Raw genomic sequence first — 21,334 nt, 5'->3', positions numbered from 1 at the left:
ATGCAGATTCTTTAAATGCCCCCACCCTATTCCTATGCCAGGCCCTGAGACCTGCAGGGAGGGAGCAAGGGAAATTCCCACTGATGGCTGGTATGCAGATGCCTGGAAACAGGGGACTAAACAGATGGCTTGCTTGTCATTCTCTCATGAACCCTGGTTGTTAATCCTTTGCACTGGCATTTGGACTGTTCTAAAGAGATTAACCCCATGACTTGAATAGTGGAAAGCCAAGGAATAGGTGATCATGGATAAACCCTTGTGGGGTTAAGATATATGGAAAGGCATTTGAGTTCACCTGCAAGGGGCTGAGGGAGCCCTTGCTGTCTTCCACATCTGGGATCATAAGGCACCAACACCTTGTGGCAATGAGGAAGCTGAAGCCCTAGCTCAGGCACAAGCCCTAACAATGAACTCTTCAGTAGATATAATAGATTGGATGCAAGAAAGACAGCCACTGCAGCGCCTGGGTAGGATGAATATTGCCAAGGATACCCGATTGCCCTTAGAATACACTGACAGCACGCACTGTGTGATCTAAACTGTGCTGAAGGAAGTTCCAAAGGAGTCAGGGACCATAGGCCAGAATTCCCAATGGGTAAAGAAGGCAAGTCAGTAATATTGGTCTCTGCCCTTTTAAACATTTTATTTATTTTATTTGTTTGAAAGACAGAGATCACAAGTAGGCAGAGAGGCAGGCAGAGAGAAAGAGGGGGGAAGCAGGCTCCCCGCTGAGCAGAGAGCCCGATGTAGGGCTCGATCCCAGGACCCTGGGATCATGACCTGAGCCAAAGGCAGAGGTTTTAACCCACTGAGCCACCTAGGGGCCCGGTCTCTGCCCTTTTAGTGAGCGTTCTAATTATGCCTTAGTTTATATGGCCACGAGTCTGGACTAACCCAAGCTTTCCTATTTTTGCGTAAACTGTGCTTCCACTATTAGGGGATCAGAGAAGCTGGGTACTGTGTACGGAGCATCTCGTCAACTAAACAACGATCAGAGGTCACATGTTAATAGTCATGATATGTAAGACGGGGCGAAGGACCATGACATTGAATGGAAGTTTCATCCTCTATAAGCAGCAAGCATCAGGACTGATAGAAAGGAAAAATGGAATATTAAAGCAACAGATTAAATTACTAACAAGTGAAACTGCCTCAGCCAAATGGCCTAAAATACTGTCCCAGTCTTTAATACATTTAAATGATTAACCAGTAAGGCCTGTTACCCAAAGGCCAGCCTAGGGATCCCTGCCGAGACACTGAATGCCATAGGTATGGAAGTCACAGGAGACAGCTATTGCCCTGACTCTCACCATTTTATCAGTGTGTTATGTTGCTAAGAACAGGAGGACCCATCACACCTGGAAAAGGCATCACTTCTGGAAATGTACAATAGAACATCCTACTGGGATAGGTGAGTTACTTCATATTCCTAGGTGGAGGGTAACTACTTAGTCTCCGCTAGGATCCTGTCATCCTGCTTTAAGCTAGACATACAAAAATGCATTATACTTGGATTGGAATATGCACCATTAAAAGAGGGGAGAAGGTGGGAGTCGTGGTCTTGCACATCCTGCCTCCAGTCCACCTCCTTATGCCTGACCGTGCTGCATGCCCAGACCAACATGTGTGATATGTACAATTAGGTCATATTTCTAAAGCTGCAGCCACATTAACAGCTAAGGATCAGGCCACAAGTATAGCTCGTATAGGAGGGGAAGCCCTTCTCATACAAATTCTTACCAAATATGTCTTTTTCAACCTTAAACTTCTCCTGTTTGTACAGTGTCTAATCTTTATATGGACACCTGATAGAAATACCTTTGTATAGTGGGCCCACTCATCTACCTGCCAAAGGAATCAGTCCAGCTGTTGGGCACGTGGGCAGCTGCCTCTGTTCTAGCTTGTCAGGATTGCCATGGTAGATATCACTGCTCCAGGGAGACAACTGAAAAGCCCTAAAGCAATACATTAAGGGAGAACAAGCTAAGACTGGTGTTCTTTTTTGTTGTTGTTGTTTTGTGTCTTTTGTTTGTTTGTTTTTAGAGATTTTATTTATTTGTCAGAGAGAGAGAGGGCACAAGCAGGGGGAGTGGCAGAGGGAGAGGGAGAAACAGGCTCCCTGCTGAGCAAGGGTCCTGATTCGTGACTTGATCCCAGGACCCTGGGATCATGACCTAAGCCGAAGGCAGACGCTTAACAGACTGAGCCACCCAGGCATCCCACAGTGCTCTTAAGTTATGTGATCTTAACAATACTGATCCAAAAACCTTGCCTGTGGCACATACTATCGATAATGGTAGGCATGGGTATTCTTTTCTGGTTAATCAAACTATGCAGGCAGCCCATCACACTGCTGACCAAAAGGACCCTGAAAACACCACTGATAGAGTCATGGGTGACTGTGTCCAGATTGGGATGGGTTTGCGTGGCTCACCCTGGGTTATGGACATTTGAGCACCAAGGACCTCCTAGGCTTGGTACAGAAAAATCAGGCTAAACAGAACAACCCCAGCACACGAGGGATAAGGAATCTATATCACAGAAACTCTACAGTCATTCCATCATATCAAAGAATAGTGGCTGGTTTGGCACTGACTGGTATGGCCTCTCAGGTATTTATTGGGTATCCCCGAATGAGACCCAGTGGTGATGTGGCACAAACCCCTGGCCATGGCTTCCATCTAGTGGTTGGGCCACTACCCTCTGGGGTTTTCCTGGATACAGGGGAGAATGCACCCCATGGTAACAAAAATGGCCAATCTTCCCCTCAAGGCACATTTTGTTTTCCATTGAATCAATCACGTGGCCACAGCCTTTGTCCCCTCCGGGTCTGCAGGACATTGTAGGACACATAGAAGCCCCTACTAAATCTTCCCAGCAAGTCTTAAATGACAGCCAGCAAAACCTTCCTCTACCGAACCCTGAAATGTCTCCAGGGAGAAAAGTTGTCCTCCCAAATCAGATGACCTACAGCGTCACTATTGCCTCAAGAAGAGGCCCTTGTGCCATTCTCCGAAGTTTATGTTCATACCTGTTGAGTCTGCTGATGTATCTTCTTTATTAAATCACATAAAACTACCAGAGAACAGGTGTGCCTGGGTGGCTCAGTCGTTAAGCGTCTCCGTTTGGCTCAGGTCATGATCCCAGGTCGATCCCAGGGTCCTGGGATCGAGCTCTACCTCAGACTCTGTGCTCAGCGGGAAGCCTGCTTCTCCCTCTCTTGTTCCCCCTGCTTGTGTTCCCTCCCTCGCTGTGTCTCTGTCCATCAAATAAATAAGTAAAATCTTAAAAAAAAAAACAAAACAAAAAACAAACCACAAGAGAACATTCTGAGTGATCTGAACCCCAGCCTAGGGACTGAAATCAGTGGTTTTAAAGCATGGGGCTCTCGGTTAAAAAAAAAAAAAAAAAAAAAGTTACATATTTTTTTTTTAAGATTTTTTTAAATTTATTTGACAGAGGGAGAGAGAGATCACAAGCAGGCAGAGCAGCAGGCAGACAGAGAGAGGGGGAAGCAGTCTCCCTGCTGAGCAGAGAGCCCGATGCGGGGCTTGATCCCGGCCCCTGAGATCATGACCTGAGCCGAAGGCAGAGGTTTAACCCACTGAGCCACCCAGGTGCCCCTAAAAAGTTACATATTTTAAAAATCATTATCTTAACCTATGTTTTCTCTTGTATGTTTCTCTACTGTTGCTGTGGTATCTGCTTCCTATGCAGCCAGCCAGACACCCGATTAGACAGGTCCCAGCTAGTAAAACTTTTTGTTGACCACTCAGCACTCACTATAATAGAGAGGGACATAAAAGATTTTAAGAGCCAGTGTGGAGAAAAAGAATGTCAGAGGAGGTCATCGAGAGGACTTGACCACAGGTTGACCCATGAGCCACACCTAGGCAATCAGAGGCTCCTCATCCCCTCCTCTGCCCTTGAAATGTACATGCTGCCCACAGTTCCCATAGTTCTCAGTGGGAGCTTCTTCAAGGATACAGTTTTTGTTTTGTTTTGTTTTTAAGATTTTATTTATTTATTTATCTGACAGACAGAGATCACAAGCAGGCAGAGAGGCAGGCAGAGAATGAGAGGGGGAAGCAGGCTCATGGCCGAGCAGGGAGCCCGATGCGGGGCTCGATCTCAGGACTCTGGGATAACGACCTGAGCCGAAGGCAGAGGCCTCAACCCACTGAGCCACACAGGCATCCCAAGGATACAGTTTTGAGAGAGCAATGCATTGATGAGACGATCCGGAGGGTTTATGAGAGGGACCCAGGTAAGGCCTCTATATAAACTTGAGATTTTGGTGCAGAGAACTACTTGTCCTGTGACAGCCCAAGACCAGCCTTGTATGTGAGTTCCCTGGCTTATTAAACCTCCAACCTTCCAATCTGGAGGGGTTGCCTCTTTGGTCTCTCCTTGGCCTCCGTGTGTACGGAAGCCATTTTCAGATTTCACTGGGAAGGCCCTAATTTTGGGGACCAATGCTTTTATTCTGACAGATAGATGGTTTTCATTTGTGTGTTCCCTTATGTCAAAAATAACCTGAATCTGAACGTAAGTGGCTTGGCCAAGGTTAAATAAATAGAGTGTCAGAACTGAGGCTTGAATTCTGTTTTCCTCACTTTCAGTGTCACGTTCTTTCCAGTTTTTCCTCAGTATTAAGGACAGTACTGAGTACAAACCTTCAGGGCTGTACACACTTAAAAAGGTGCATCCCAGAATGATAATCAATAGATCTTGGGTCAATCTGAAAAATAATTTTGAAAAGGAAAAGTCCTGGAGAAAGTAGATTAACTTGCAAGGGACATGCCATCTTTCACTTGGGCTATATAAACCAAAAAAAAAATTTTTTTTAATGATTGTCTTTATATGTGCCAACCATTCCACACCACTGAGAGCTATTACACAGTTTTCTAGTCTAATTGGTTTGTATGACAAGAGATTGTGATTTAACTTTCTCATATATTTGGAAGGGGAGCTTTTCCTTTTGTGAAACTCCCGCAAATCCCACAAAACCAGCCAAGCCTGGACATCCAGGAGCTTATTTCTTGAACTCCATGGTTCAATAAAGACACACAAGCCATTGTTGTTTTTGCGAGCTCCCCCCCACCCAAAATATGTCCTGGACTAAAGTCTGAACCAGATGAGCACATAGCAGCTTGCCAAAAAATGTTACCCTTTGCATCCTTTATTTTTCTTCTGAAATCAGGCCACAGAAAAAATCATTCAGCTAGAGCAAATCTGGTGAGCAGATTCAGGACTGCTCAGGAAACTGCCACCCCAGTGTGAAAGCCACCACCAGAGTAAGGATCAGAACATGGGCTATATAAGTACCCTTCTTTCCTCCAGGTGGCATCAGGGACCTGGGCTGCTGCCAGCTCTCAAGTTCATTAGCAACCTTCCCAAGACCTTAGACTCAGGAAGTGGAGCACCTCTTAGTCGGTCCATCCATGAGTGAGAGAGAAGTGTCCGCTCTGTGAATTGCAAGTGGCTTCTTGGCTTCCCAAGTCAGCAAGCAGAGCTTCCCAATGGTATGTAGGCATGCCCACACCAACAGAGGACCTTAGAGACTTAGGTTTTGAGTTCTTGCTAGAAGGCAGAGAAAGAGGAAGTTCCCTGAGTGCTTTCCCGCCTGCTCCTCCCCCTGCTATATTTTTAATCACGCATTTTCCCCCATTAAATCAGAATTGATGAAACCTATATAAATGTAGTAATGTTTGAAAATTGAAAAGCACATTGAAAAATAACAATATTCTTGACTATACAAGGCAATTTCTTCAAATTGAGTAATGATGTGATGTGTGTGGTTAACCGTATCTACGCAGGAAGTGGTTTTATTTTAAAGTTTTTGTGCTCACCCCCACCCCCTGCTTTTTTTTTTCCCTCCAGTACTGAAATTAAGCAGCATCCAACGTAGGCCTACTCTTACGACATGTGACTTGACTTTACTGTTTTCCGTTTTTGTTGAAAGAGTCATTAACAGTTGGAAGTTGATGGCAGTTTCAATAACAAGTGAACACCGAGAAAAGGTAAGTAAATTTTAACCTTGTATTGAACAGAAAATTTAAACTTGAAAATGTTTGGCGGTGTCCTACGCTTTTGTGTGAACATACAAATATTCCTACAGAAATGTGGTTTCAACTGTGATTAAAACATCTGTTTGTTTCCTTAGATGTAGAAACATTATTCTTTTCATATTTGCAACTGTCAGATTCAAAAGTCCCTTAACAGATATTACACTAGGATCTTTGCTAAGATTTTATACTAAAATGTTAAAGACAAACTAAGGCATAGTTTGAGTTTGAAAGTACTTTCAAAAATAACTACTAGAGAAAATATGGAACTTCACATCTCTAACTGGTAGTTTTACAAACTGTTATTTAAGTGGCACCTTTTCACAAATATGTGTACTATTCAGAATCCAGATAATGAAAGATAAAAAGGCACTTTGTAATAATAAGAAACAATATCTGAATTGCAATGTGTAAGAGCTACTATAAAGTGTTGTATTATGTTAACATTAGAAACCCTTGAAAAAGTGTAGTTTAGTAAATGTGTAGTTTATTAAAGAGCTATTAAAAGGGAGGAAAGTTTTAAAATGCAAAAGAAAGCTCTCTGTTATGACACTTGAATATTTTAATTTTTTTCTTAAATTGTATTTAAGATATAGGGTGAAAGGAGGGCAAATTTCTATTTCATAAGCAAAACTCTGTTAAATAAAAAAGACATAGCTGACTTTATCGAAGGTTACTTTTGGGAGATGGGGCAAATTAGAGCTACATTTTTGGTATTTATATAATTATATAATTTTCCTTCTTTGAGATTTTCCAAAATAATAACCTTAGAAATGAAAAAGATTAGTTAACCACAAAGCAATGAGAACTTTTCTTTAATATTAACTTCTTGCTTTTAGAAAATGTCTTTGTGTTCCATAACATAGGAACAAAAAATATAAAGTACTGCTAATCTCAGAGACAAATACCTAAAATAAATCTGAATGTATATTTTTGAAAGAATTTTAATAAGAACTCCAGATATGATCCACTCTTCCCTAATATTATTTTTATTGTGCTGTTGAATGGGGGAAGTGATGGCTCCACAACACCGATTTTTTGTGTTATTAAAAAATGGTTACAGGGTTGATAAGTGGCAACAATTCTTTTCTTGTATTATCTTTTATTGAAAGACACATATAAATGTTTTTTGATATGGTCACTTTAGTAGGAAATTATTTGGCGTACTAGTACACTCTATTTTAAGACCTCTTCAGTTGTCAATACTGAGGCTAGCTACTTGTTGACTATTAAAAGGCTCACATACACACAAAAAAATAGAGATTAGGACTTGGTGTTCAATACATATTTTATTGTTAGAGTGTAGGGAGACCCTGTAATATGTATTTGCTTTGATATTCTGATTAGTTTTTCAATTGGTTACATTTCCACACAATGGAAAGCATTATTTATATCTGTCTTCAATATTGTGGTTCTGAACCTTTGCATCTACAGAAGCTGTATAATTCAGATAGTTTTGGTTGATATGTTATTGCTTTCATTTTATTATAAAAGAACATCACATGAATAAACATATGTAGTACTTATGCATTACCAAGAGTGACTATCCACATAAACATTTGGCACTGAAAAAATGTCCACTGCAGTTTTTTAAACCATTTCATATTTTTAAAAGCCAAATTCCTTGTTAAATGATTGTTTCTTGAAGAAACTGTCAAATTAAAATATAAATATCTTATGAAGTATGTGTAAAACTAAGAATGAATTACGTAGCTCAGTATGGATTTATAAAGAGCAACAATTAGCACCGATGGACATATAAACTGAGACATTCTCAGAATTGTTTGTAAAAACAAGTAATGCATTATCATTTGAACACACAGACCGAATCCTAAAGAGAGTCAAGTACAAATGAGGTATTACTATAGGTTATTATACCTTTACACATTTTAAGTGAATAAATAAATTTTGGTGAAATGAAACAATGCAGAGAATCTTATTTGGAAAGTAATTTCAAAACTGATTTATGAAAAGTATATCATGCTTTTCCACTTGGGGCCAGCATTCAGCAAAATTCAGAAAGGAGAATTTTTTTCATTGATATTCCTCCTTTATTCTTTTTGAATGCTTTGATTTGGAATAGCCTGCTCTGTCCCTAACTTAGAATCTCACAGCCTTGGTACCTAGAAGGACAGACCCCACTTGGCTCCTTCTATCCTACTTCAGTTGTCCTTAAAACTTACTCATCCTATTTCCCAGCACTTAGAGCATCTGATAAAAATAATCCATGCTCAGAGCTTTGTTTCTTTTTACTTCTTAGCCAGGCCTCCCCTCCCTGGTATAATTTTAATAAGGTCACTCAGTAGACAAATCCAAAGGGACAGCTACATGTTGAAGACTTCAGCGGGTGAAGAGAATGATACCATAGCAAATAGTTGGGGGGCGGGGGTGGACATTTTTTAACCATTGGTCCTGCTAAGGTATTTAAACACAGTGTGTCTTATATGAAGGGTCCACAGAGATGTGTTCATTCCTCTAAGATATTCCTGAATAAAATATACACTGTTCTTGTAGAGGATGAAAATTGATTGCACTATGCCTTAACACTATTTTCATATTCACATGCACTTAGAAAATACTTAAATAATCCATTGTTTAATATATATGCATTTTTAAAATAATTTAATATTCTGAATTTAAAACTTTGGGTACCAGAAGCATATTTTTTTTGCACTGAACAATACATTTTATAGAGCTAGACTTTAAACTATAATTACAAGTATTCTAAATATCAGTTTAGAGTTGGCAAAATGCCTTTTGTTTTTTCAAATGATGGAAAATGAGTTGAAATTAGTTTAGGCAATAGAGATAGTCATTAATTTGTATAACTTTAAAACCCAAGGAAAGCAAAGTTGGGCATGGTAGAATCTAGGAGCTCACACGGGATTTTTGATTAGGTTGTATTTTCTTCATTACTCAGATTTTTTTTTTTTTTTCCAATGTGCTATAAGCCCTCTCTGACAGAAGTTCACAGAATTGACTAGAAAGTGTTAGGTTTACATTTGACCCTTTCAGATGTGTTGCAGAAATTTGGCTTTCCCCTATCACCACTGTAAAGGTCTCAGATTGAGATCTAATTGGACTGAATTTTGTCACATGACCATGATAGAGCTAATCATTGACCCTAAGACACTAGCACCATGAGTGACCGGATTGGGTCACAGGTCTTCTCTAGCATGGAGGGGCCTCCTGAGCCTGCAACACATGTACTCTTTGCTGAACGGAGGTGCCTCTACACAGAAACTAAAATGCTTTCCCCAGAAGAAAAGTGACTTTATTTCTTATAGGTAAAAGCCACAGAACTCTACTACACAGCCACATATGTTCACACTTAAAAACAGTGCTTATTCAAATTCTCTGAACTTTATAATCAGACAGAAATACAGTATCAGTTTAAAGGTAGGTTTGAATGAAGCAAGTGTTTCAATTAAACTGAATTTTAAAGTATTTTTCAAGAGCTACCTCATAGATGAATACCCGTCTCAACATTTTTCTTCTAGGAGTTTATAATCTAATATGATTGTTACATTAATAATTATTATAATACAAATGAAATTTGTCTAATACCATATGAGGATTCAGAAACTCATGAAACATTTTGTATTCCAGTTATGTGCCAGGCAATAAATTAGAGAATTTCCAGGCATTATATCACTTGATTATATCCTATCAGAGAAATCAGGACAGTTTGGGAGGAAAGATTTGTAGTAGTTTTCAGAGATAGCTAGGATTTGGGATTTGAGAAACATTCCAGGGAACAGAAAGGGGATATGTCCAGACACAAAAGTCAGAGAATTTCCAAGGAAAAATAAGTTGACTAGTTTTGGTAGCTACAAATACAGTAGTAGGAGAAAAGGCCAGAAAGACCGTTTGAAATTCTAAGAGAGTAGACCTGCTGAGCAGATTATGATGAAAGACTGTAAGTAACAACAGTACTGTTAAGCAGGGGAAATACGTAATTGGAAGTCCTCATTTGGATGATGGGCTAGCCAGCATCCGGATTTATTTGCTTCTTGCATAGATCTCCCTGCTGGTGGCATACTCCTCAGGGCAGTTTGCAGAAATGGTTGCAGTCAGAGAAGGTAGATATTCCTGTAAGGTCAAGCGCTGGTTCCCTTCTCCAGGTGCCTTGAGGTCCTTAGACAGGCTGTGGTTATAATCATTTTTCTTTTATTTTATGGACGTATTTTTGTTCTTTGTTTTGAATTTAAGAATAGGTGATGCGGCAAGAGGTTCAAAATCAAAAGCTAAATATAAAAATTATAGAAAATAATCTTTCTTCCATTCCCATTTCTATATACCTCTATCCCCCACCCTTAATCCAATAGGGAACCACTTTTCATAGTTTTTTTTAATCTTTCATAATTGCATATACTTATATATAATGTAAGTGCATATATTGTCCTTTATTATATTAAAGGTAGCATATTATACACACCTCTCCACTTTTTTTTCTTTTAATAATATCTTAGAGATATTTCCATAGTAAAAGTGAGAAACTGTTCAATTTTTTCTCTCTCTTAGTATTCCACTGCGTGGATGTATCAGATTTTATTAAAAGAGTCATGGGGGTCTTCAGTTTTTCCTAATGTAATGAATGTGTTAATGAAATTGTGTGTGTTTTCAAATATATCCTTGGGATGAACTTCCAGGGATACTATTTACTTATAAGCCAAGAGACAAAATAATTTGTCTCTTGGCTTATAATCTAGAATGCTGGTAGAAGCTCTGTAGCTTTTCCCATGGATTGTGTTGCCAAACTTTTCAGGTTTTGCTAATGGGTAGAAAATTGTATCTCAATGTAGTTTTATTGGTATTTCTGTTATTATGATTGAGATTGAGCTTGCTTTTAAAAGATTAAAGATATGCTTGTTTTTCTTCCTTTTTTAAGAAGATTTTATTTATTTATGAGAGAGAGAGAGAAAGAAAGTGAGAGGGAGGAGTAGAGGGAGAGGGACAAGCAAGCTCTATGTTTGGCTTGGGCTTGGCTCGATCTCAGGACCCTGCAATCATGAGCTAAAACCAGGGGTTGGACACTTAACCAACCCAGCCACCCAGGTGCACCTACTTATTTTTCTTAATAAAATAATGTATCCTTTCTCAGTTTTTTAAGGACCAAAAGCATTAATGAAGTTCAAGCCTTAGAGGGAGATGTCCAAGAAGAAAGAAATTGGGCATAGCCTATGTAAAATACTCTTTTTTAAAGTCTCGAAATAGTTAGCAGTTAGAAAAGGGATGAAACATAAGTGTTGAAGTGAAGGAGAAGAGAAAAGGAATGGAAACAAATGAAACAAAGGCAATATATCCAGAAAGCTGACAAGATCTCAGAGACTAAAGACAGTTGCATGTGATCATGAGCTCAAGTAGATAAGTTACCAGATAAGTTAACCTGAACTTGAAGGGAGAGCACTTTAATGCGTGTGCATGTGGATGATGGGATAGAAAGAGGCATTGAGGAGGCAAAGTGAGGAAATATATACTTCATGGTTCCAGTCTCCTCTAACATTGTAGGAAAGCTCATCTGATGAGAGGGAATATTTATGGAATGCCAAAGAATAAGGAGAAAATCTTATTTTTAAAATGGACCTTGTCGATTACACATACTGCTATTGCAGGTTTAAAATTGATTTTTTCTTTTGGTGGGCATCAGCCCAGTTCAATTCAATTCCATAAATAGTTTTGAACTCTAAGTACACTGTGTTGTGCTAGAAATTATTGGGGACACAAAGAATCAATGTGCCATCTAGCCAATGAAAACTTTTTAGGTAATTTAGTGCACAAACACAAGAATTTAAGCATAAATCTATATGTATAAATGCAGTGCGATGGAAATACCATAGGACATTTTGTTCTCAGAGTCTCAGACTCATTTTGCCAAATCTAATGGTCATTTGCATGTCTTTATATTATCTACTATGTGAGCTGCATTTGATGCAATTGAACATCCCTGCCCTCTTCAACCTCTCCCTTCATTTGACTCCTGGGTATTTCATTCTTTCAGTTTTTCACCAAACTAACAGGATGCTCTTTCTCTGTCTCCTTTGATAAATCTTCCTCATCATTCAACTCTAAATATTGGAATGCCTTGCACTTAGTCTTCAGATTTCTATCTTTTTAGCCTTGGCTCTTGTCTTCTAAGTTTATTCCCAAGCAAATGTCTTACCATGCCATGAGTTTAAATATGATCTGTATTCTAGTTGTATCTTGAGATCAGAACTTTTTCTTAGCATTATAACTATAAACACAACTAACTACTCATCATCTTCACTTGACTGTCACTTGAATGTCTCATTGGGATAGCAAAATGATTATGTTCAAAACTAACCTCTTACTTATTCCCTGCTTGCCCCAACCCAACTTACTTCTTCCCTATTTTCGCCCATCTCAGTTAATGGCACCGCCATTCATCTATCTGTGAATTACCTTAATGAATACAATCTGTGGCATGTAGTAACATCACAATTTTAGATAAAACTACACTCATCAATTCACTTTCTACTTTTAAGTGAGAGAGAAATCATATAAAACATATGGAATAATTTTGGTTTGCACATGTTTCAATGCCCTCAAGAAGGTCGGAGAGGTGGCAACTTCTAGAACCTTCCAGAACCTTCCACTCAGGTTTATTTGTTTTTTTGTTTTTTTTTTTTGACCCTAAAGATGTTTTTCTGTGGTATCATTGACTATTAAGTACACTCCATGGGCGAGAATACCGTAAGTCTCACAAACATTGAAAATATTGCCAGAGGAAATAATACAGGAAAAAAAGACATTTAATCAATACAAGAATCATTTCTATGTTACATTTTATATATAATTTATTTTTTATTTTTACTTAAAAATAATTTTTTATTACTTATGTGAACTGGTTTACTTTATTCATATATTTTTGTATTTATAAATGTTGATTATATATCTTGGGCTTTTCTTTAACAGCTTTTCTCTTAGGAGGAATGAATCAGACATTAAGCAAGGGGTAAAATATAAACTGAATTATCCCAAATCCAGTTACCTTTTACCACTTCTACCACTGATACTACAGAATCTTCTTGACTCATCTTCTTGCTTCTACATTTCATACCATACTTATTTCCTAAGAAATAGCCAGAGTGACCTTCTTAAGACTTAAATCCTACAACTTCCCCAGTTAAAAAAAAAAAAATTCTAAATGACTTTCTATTTTATTTCAAATTAATTCAATCTCCTTTCATGACTTGCAGGGCTCTCTCTTTCTCATTACTTTACTTTCATTTTTCTAAATAGCATTTTGGATATAGGGAATTATTATTATTATTTTTTGTCTACTTGCTTAGTGACTATTTTCAACTTAAACTGAATCGTCTATGAGCATATTGACCTTGTCTGTTTATTTGCCATTGAACATCTAGAAAGTAGAACATGGTAGGCAGATGATAAACACTCAATGAATATTTGATTAGTGAAAAAAATAAATGATATGAAAGTTGACTCTGGACTATAGAGTCAAAAAAGGCTTTCTGGAGATTTATGACTTCTGGGTCTGAAGAAAAAAAATAGGATAAATTTAGGAAAAGAGAAGCTAGAAAGAGAAGCTAGTTCAAACAAATGACAAATGATGGGTATGTTCTGAGTAACCTTGCAGTGATGAAAGGTTGGATTGGAAGACTGAATTCATTATATACTATAGTTCCTTTCTGAAACCCAGAAGAAATGAATGATCCACCATCTGAAAACATACTGCCATAAACTGATGGCATCTTCAAGCATTTAAATTTTAAACTATTTCACTAAAACCATTAATTTTATGTTTACTGTAAATTAATTTCTTAAACACAGAAAGAACTTTTTGTTCTAGTCTCTACTGGTGTAATGCTGAACTTAGACTCAAATGAGATATCTACTTAAAAGAGCTCTGAAAGGTTGAATACTCAGGAAATTGGGTGCTGAGTCAAGGGGAAATTTTGTGTCTGCTAATTTATCTTTCTGCATTAGTTTTATATTATAATGTAAAGACTACTGTCAGAGCAATGGAACTCTTTTTTTTTTTTTAGGGTTTTATTTATTCATTAGAGAGAGGAAGAGAGAGATCACACACAAACAGGGGGAAAAGCAGAGAGAAAGGGAGAAACAGACTCCCTGCTGAGCTGGACCCCACCCCCCACCCCCCCTTTCCTCACCCACCTCACCACATACTGTGGGGCTGGATCCCAGGACCTGGAGAGCATGACTTGAGCTGAAGGTGGATACTTAACCATCTGAGCCACCCCAGTGCCCCTGAGCAATTGATCTTTCTGCTAAAGGCAGTAGAAAATCAAGTAATCTGAGTTTCCATATAATCTTACCTATTCATTTCAGGAAAAAAAAGACATTTAATCAATACAAGAATCACTTCTATGTTACATTTTATATATAATTTATTTTTTATTTTTACTTAAAAATATTTTTTTTTTGGTTGTCTTAAGTGGAATACAGGAGAAAAATGACTGTTGATTACCCCAGTGGTGTCTCCAACACTGTGTTAGGTACTATGGTGTTACAAAATATAGACAATATTTTCTCATTCTCAAGATGCTTACAGTAGCGTGAGACATTCATCAATATACATTAGAGTGGCATTGTAAACAATGATCATCATAGCTATGATTATGATAGTATGTATAATGCATGTTATATATTAGATGTTTTGCCTACCTAATAGTATCTGATAGCCACAAAAATCATGTAAAGAAGTTAGTACGTCCATTTTAAAGATAAGGAAGTTAAAGGTAAGTGACTAAGTGCCCAAATTTACAAGGCAGTGTGGTAGAGTATGTCATGATTTAGAGGCATATTTGAGTTAAATCCACGAGAAGACAAAAATCTGTTATGCCATGCTACCAATTTCTAAGCTGATTGTCAGGAGTTAAGCCATGCTGGACTTCATTCGTGAGGCCCTAAGGTCTGAAACGATCCTGTTTTGTTTGCTGTCTAAAACGATACCATCTGTGGAAAACCTGTTTCTTGTTTGCTGCGTATATTGCCTTCTGTAAAGATGTTATACAACATGTGAGGAAGAAAACATTTTTTGCCTCTGCTTCTGTCACGTTGCAGGTGCCTTTTCTATTTCTCTTTTCTTTTTCCTGTAGACCTATGTCCCTCCTCAGCCTGCAAATCCCCCGAATACTTTCTTAGATCTTGAAGCTGATTATGAAAGCAACTAGCTACGAAAGGGTATTCAGTATTTGACATATGCCTTGTCTAAACTGAGTGTAAAATAACCATATTTTAAAAACTCAGTACAAATAAAAAGAATGGTAACATTTTTACATTGATTATATGTTGAAATTATAAAATTTTAACATATTGAATTAAATAAAATATATTATTAAAGTTAATGTCATCCACTTCATTTTTCTCCTATAATGTGGTTGCCAGAACATTTAAATAGTTTCCCGTTACCTGGCTTGAAATTGAATGAATGAATAAATAAATAAACAAATAAAATTCCTCAAAGATAGTCCTTAAAGTTCTATCTCTGCCCTTGGCCTTTCTCCCAATGCTATTCCTCATTTTTAGTTAACCCTTGATGCCATTCCATGAAATCCCAACAGCACTTCAAACTGAAAATGTCGCAAGTTAGCCCCTAATCTCCCTACAGAATCCTTCTCTTTCTCCTGCTAACTTGAGTTAAGATGTCCCTATTTCTGAAATTACCTAAACAAGTAAGCTTGGAATCTCTGTGGACCCCTGTACGCTGCTTATTCCATACACATCCAATCAGTTGCCAGGTTTTAGGGGCATCCATTTCCTTCTCTCCATTTCATTGATTGTCACAGTTATTAATTTGGTCATCCATTAAGTCTTGTCTAGACTACAGCCAAAGGGGTCTTACTTGCTTTCATACTCCTGTTTCTCTTACTCCTTTACTTTGCCTATTTCAGATTCACTTTATGTCTTCAGGGTGATTGTTGGGTTCAAGTTAATATATTCATATTCTATTTAGAGTTTTAAAAGTGGTTTTATATACATTATTTTATGTGATCATTCAGCAAGCTAGTAAGAAAAGCAGGAGATTTTCATAGATTTAATAGAAGAAGACAATGAAATATAGAAAAATTGAATTGTTTCAGGACATGTCAAGAACATATTTTTCCTAAGTGTTTTCTGGTTTCTGAGCCTGTGCTCTAAATACCTTATTATCACTGTAAGGGATTAAAAAAAAAAGTTCTGGAACAGAATCTGGTCAATTGATTGGATGGAGAGAAGAGAATGAGTGCTCCCACAACCTGGCATTTGATGCCTGTCTGAGATCTCTGGGCTCCACCACTTGCTAGATACAATCCATGGTATTTTGTGCGAGTTACTTAATCTCTTCAAGACTGAGTTCCCTCATCTATAAAATGGGGAGTTCCCTCATGAGATAAAAAAGAAAATAACATGTGTAAAGAACTTTGCCTAGTTTGTAGCAGAAAATCATTGCTTTAAAAAAGGTTAAATGTAGTGTGATTAGTAGCTGTAGTAGTAACTGTTTTATCAGGTTGCCTAGAATCAAATGATGACCATATTTTTCCTTCATTATGATAAAAAATCATGGCAGCATAATTCTGGTTTATTTCAATTCTGAGTATTATGATAACATTATGAAACCCATCAAGAGCAATTTCTTGCGATTAGTTTCATTTCCTCAATACAGCTGCATGGGGGAATATAGTATGGCCATGTGGAGGAGGAGAAAGAAGGCTCTTTTCTTGTTTATTTACAAATTTTTGATTGATATGGAAATTTTCCTTCAAACAGTTCAAGATGTGTCCTCACTGAAGATACCCTTTAGTTTTGAAGAATTAATCCATCACACAGAGCAATTTATTTATTTATTTATTTATTTATTTATTTAGTATTTATTCAGGCATCAAAGCAAAGTTTATTGGGCAGTAGTACCAAGCTCCTAAAGAGAAGGGACCTGAGAGGGTTGCCCACACAGAGCAGTTTATTTATTTAATTTAATTTATTTATTTTTTTATTTTTTAAATATTGTACTTACTTATTTGTCAGAGAGAGAGACAGGGAGCACAAGCAGAGGGAGCAGCAGGCAGAGAGAGAAGCAGACTCTCTCCCAGGGTCTTGGGATCATGACCTGAGCCAAAGGCAGCTGTTTAATCAACTGAGCCACCCAGGTGTCCACACACAGCACAATTTCAAAAGTGATAGAGAACCATTGACTCTTGAACTTGAAATGAAAGTGAAGCACAGAAAAACTACAGATAAGGAGAGAGACAAAAAGTAGAATTCTCCTCATGCATTTTTAGTTTATATATGATTTTTCCTAGAGTGGCAAGGTGGTGACATAAATGGTTCATGAGGCGGATATGCTGGGGTCTTAGTAAAGTGATTCTGAGTAAAGGAAAAATAAGAAAGAAATTTGGAAGGTCCAGAGTCTAGGTTGCTGACCCAGTTAGAGAAGAGTTAGAAGTGTTTTGTTTTTTTCCTTGGGGAATCCTGCTTAGGATACTACGTGTGGAGGTTGAATGACTTCGTGGATCTCAGTCCTAATTCTGAAAGCAGTCAGTGTCAGCATATTGGGTTAATGAGAGCAGTGTGACAGTTTGAAGGGATGGACCAAATGCCCAGTGACAGTGGTGCTGTCCTTGGAGAACTGGCTCTATATCATAGACCAGAAGGCTTTGGGGTAGAAGTGTAGCTTTAAGAAGGGGGATTACTAAGTGGGCCATAGTTTCAGAGTGAGAAATCAGCTTGAAAGGAAGACTGTAGACTGGTCAGTGTGGCAGGTGGGTGGAGAGGATGATTTGAGGCTGGGAAGGTGAGGGGCGACATGCAGTAATTGTTCTGACTTCCCCTGACTGTGGTGCACTGTATCCTAGGTCCGTGTGGTATATTTTGATGTGGAGAAGTAGGAAGGAAAAAAAAGAATCCAGTGACACTTGGGACTGGATATCACAACCATTCTAACATGGTGGCCAACCTGAACTTGTTGGAAATGTTCATGGTACTGGGGGATTTCAGGCAGACACCAGGTGGCTGTAATGTTCTCTGTATAGTACAGAGCCATGCTGACAAATACAGTGTCTGATTTTAAAGAACTCACAGCCAGTTTGGTCAGAAGAAACACATAACTCAAATAGAGAACAGAGCATAATAGAAGTCAGGGTATAATTATCTGCTAAAATGTAGTAGGAGCAATAAAGGAGGTGAGAACAGGGAGGGGAGAAAAGGGCAGCTTGCTTGGCAGTAGCAAAGAGCACAGCATAGTACCCGACTCCTGATAATGTGAGATCATGCTGAAAAAGTTATACAAATAGATGAAATAATACTAATCTCTGAGGAACCTCTTTCTAAACCAGTGGTACAGGTACAGTCTCTTGTTTTCATTCTCCATTTCTAATCCCACCAGCGTGGGTGGAAAAATGAGATATAGAAAATTATACTGATTTAACCTGCAGCAGAAACTGCTGTATCCGAGAGAACTTGCCCTGTTTACAGGATGTAGAAGCTGCCCCTCCCCCTTGCAGCCAGCTGACTGTTACCATACATCCTTGACCAGTTTTCTATGTCTTCTGATTTTTCAAGGGAGGACACACAGATCTGCACATGTTTCTCTTTTTTTAAAATACAAATCCTCATTTTTTGATTGGAAACTGATTCAAAACATTCTAAAACATTGTTCAGGCCCAACAACATATGTCTGTGGGTTGAATTTGGTTGGCGGTCTGCCAGTTTTCCACCTCTTCTTGAATTTATAGCTACTCCTAAGAAAGCAAGAGCAGAGTGTCATGATTAGAAAGAACTAGACTCCTCCAGATAACTTCCATATACAGAATAAGTCTTAATAAAGGTTCAGAGACTCACCAACACATTTGATTAGTCTACCAAAAAAAATCCATTTTTGTATAGACTTTTCATTGAGGCCCTTGTTTCGTTTGTCTAACTCCGTGAGTGGGTTCCTTTTCCTAACTTGAAAGAACTGATGTTGTTCTATTGCTAATGTTCCTCAAGGCATTTTTTTAAAAAAAGATTTTATTTATTTATTTGACAGAGACAAATCACAAGTAGGCAGAGAGACAGGCAGAGAGAGAGCGGGAAGCAGGCTCCCTGCTGAGCAGAAAGCCCAGTGCAGGTCTCAATCCCAGGACCCTGGGATCATGACCTGAGCCGAAGGCAGAGGCTTTAACCCACTGAGCCACCCAGGCACCCCTCCTCAAGGCATTTTTTAATCATTACAAGATGGCTCCAAAAGTTAACTTTTCTAAGTAATAACAAGTAGAGTCATCCTTAATTTGCCTGGTATTTTCAAAGTCATGTGATATAAGATATGGACCAGAACATGGACACTTGCACAGGTGCATTGTTTTAGGGGAGATTGAAGGGATGTATATATATGTATATATATGTATATATGTTAGGTGGTGAAGATAATCTAAACATGACCTGAGCCAAAGGCAGTTTAAACACATGCACACACTCACATGCACACACACACACAGGTGAAATTCACAGCGTGCTAGATGAGGAAATGTGGGATGGGTGTGATTGTGTAACCCATTTTGTCATACAAGTTGTGAATAGATCGGCATCACTAAGCCTCAGAAGTAGATAAGACAAAGAATGTAAGCGAATAAAGGGAGGACAGAAGGAAAATAAAAATTACTGTTAAATGATTTTTAAATAAAATAGGTGATCCTGATAGCCATTTTAAAATTCCAGAATTTTATGCATTTCCTTTTGACTTCAATGCGGCCAAGTCCAGATTCTGTATTTTGCTGAGGAGCCTAAATTAAGATAGATATTTGGTTATACTACCTCAAATTATAATAACACTCACTTAACTGGAACCTAGATGGATAGATAACGTATCTAACCATCTCCTCCCACTTTTCCCTCCTGGGGTGAGGTCCCTGAATTCCACTTTGAGGATAGAGAAACACCCCTTGTTTAAATCGGGGCTTCAGCCCCTAATAACTCCTGGGTGGCGATTCCTGGTAATGCACCTGAAGTTCTTCAAGAAATTAAGGCATCAAAAGAGTCTTTTCAGCCTAGAAAGGAAAAGATACATTTTGCAAAATAAATACACTTGGCATATTGAAGGATATTCAAAGGCAAGAATTTAAAAACTCAATCAAAAACTTTCAATTTAAATACTGTGAACTAGTAAATATTTTTTGCCATTTTGATATTCTTGGCTTCATGAAAGGAAGCCTCACTGCCCAAAGATTTCAGATTAAGTTTGAATGAAAACAACAAAATTTTGTGGAATTTGTTTGTTCTCACACCAAACATCCTTTGAGGTTTTATAAGCAAGAGAAATGTTTTCCAAAGGTTTAAATTGATATTGTTTTACTCACACTTACCAAGTTCATGATATAAACATAAAAAAAAAAAAAGCACTCATGCTGAAACACACAATAGACCCAGATTGCTTGTAGTATGATCCTATTGGGTTTTCCCTTTATATAAAAGAATTCATTTTTCAGTATCTACCTACTCAGCCATGTAGTCACTTCTCTTCTCACTTTTCCCAACTATGATCAATACCACTTCCCCAACCACCAACAAATTCCAAAGTGAAATGCGTTTCCAGAAAACTTAAAACAACAATATTTGCAAATATGACCTGAGTAACAATGGGGTTTAAAAATAAGAAGATACTGTATTAATTAGTCATAATTTTAGAACAACACAGATACAAAATGAAAAAAGAAGAGCTTTATGTAATTCTAGAGACTTGTTTGTCAGCACAGTTCAGTGTGCATCTCAGTCACTGGGGTGAAGGGCAAACATGTAGTTTCTCAGGCTCCTCTTTGGTGTTGCTGGACGGGAGTCTTTGGATTGTGCAGTAAAATCTGCGTGTTTATGAAGCTTCTCATATTGACGCTTGAGAATCACGGCTCAATAGCTTTATTACTCCTCACTAGAAAGCCATTTGTTCCTTTTCGACTGAAGTTCTTTCTGACCCTAACTCCTGGGAGAAATCTTAGCTTAATGCAGATAGTCTTTAGCTAATTCCAGTGGAAAGGAGTTTGGTGAGTTCAATGTTAAATTTATAACAAGCGATCATGGCATTGGTCTGCACTTGTGATGCGTACGTGGGGTGCGTTTCCCCTTATTTATGAGTCCCAGTCCTTCAGCAAGTCATGCCCTTCCTCATTAGACATTTGTTTCATCTTCAACCACAGCTTCTTCTGCTGGTAACATGGTCATTCATGGCCTCATCCTCTTGGTAGGGTTTTTCCTTTATATAAAAGAATATCTCTACTGCCAGTCTTCCTTCTGGATAATTGAGATAGGTCTGAACA

The 21,334-nt window shown here is 38.2% G+C and overlaps 1 protein-coding gene across 1 annotated transcript in view; it reads left to right on the top strand.

Moving 5' to 3' along the window:
• Nucleotides 1–5,892: 5,892 nt before the first annotated feature.
• The window catches only part of ARHGAP15 (Rho GTPase activating protein 15), a 597,249-nt gene continuing 581,807 nt past the window's right edge, over nucleotides 5,893–21,334 (top strand). Inside the window, exon 1 of the mRNA XM_032856130.1 lies at nucleotides 5,893–6,023. The gene's annotated coding sequence lies outside the window, so the exon portion shown is untranslated. The remainder of the gene's footprint in view (nucleotides 6,024–21,334) is intronic.

This window comes from Lontra canadensis, unplaced genomic scaffold (assembly GCF_010015895.1).
Source record: "Lontra canadensis isolate GAN:19392208 unplaced genomic scaffold, GSC_riverotter_1.0 scaffold11, whole genome shotgun sequence".
NCBI classification, from domain to species: domain Eukaryota; kingdom Metazoa; phylum Chordata; class Mammalia; order Carnivora; family Mustelidae; genus Lontra; species Lontra canadensis.
The sequence above is the reverse complement of the archived record's forward strand: the minus strand, read 5'-3'. Positions and strand labels throughout refer to the sequence as shown.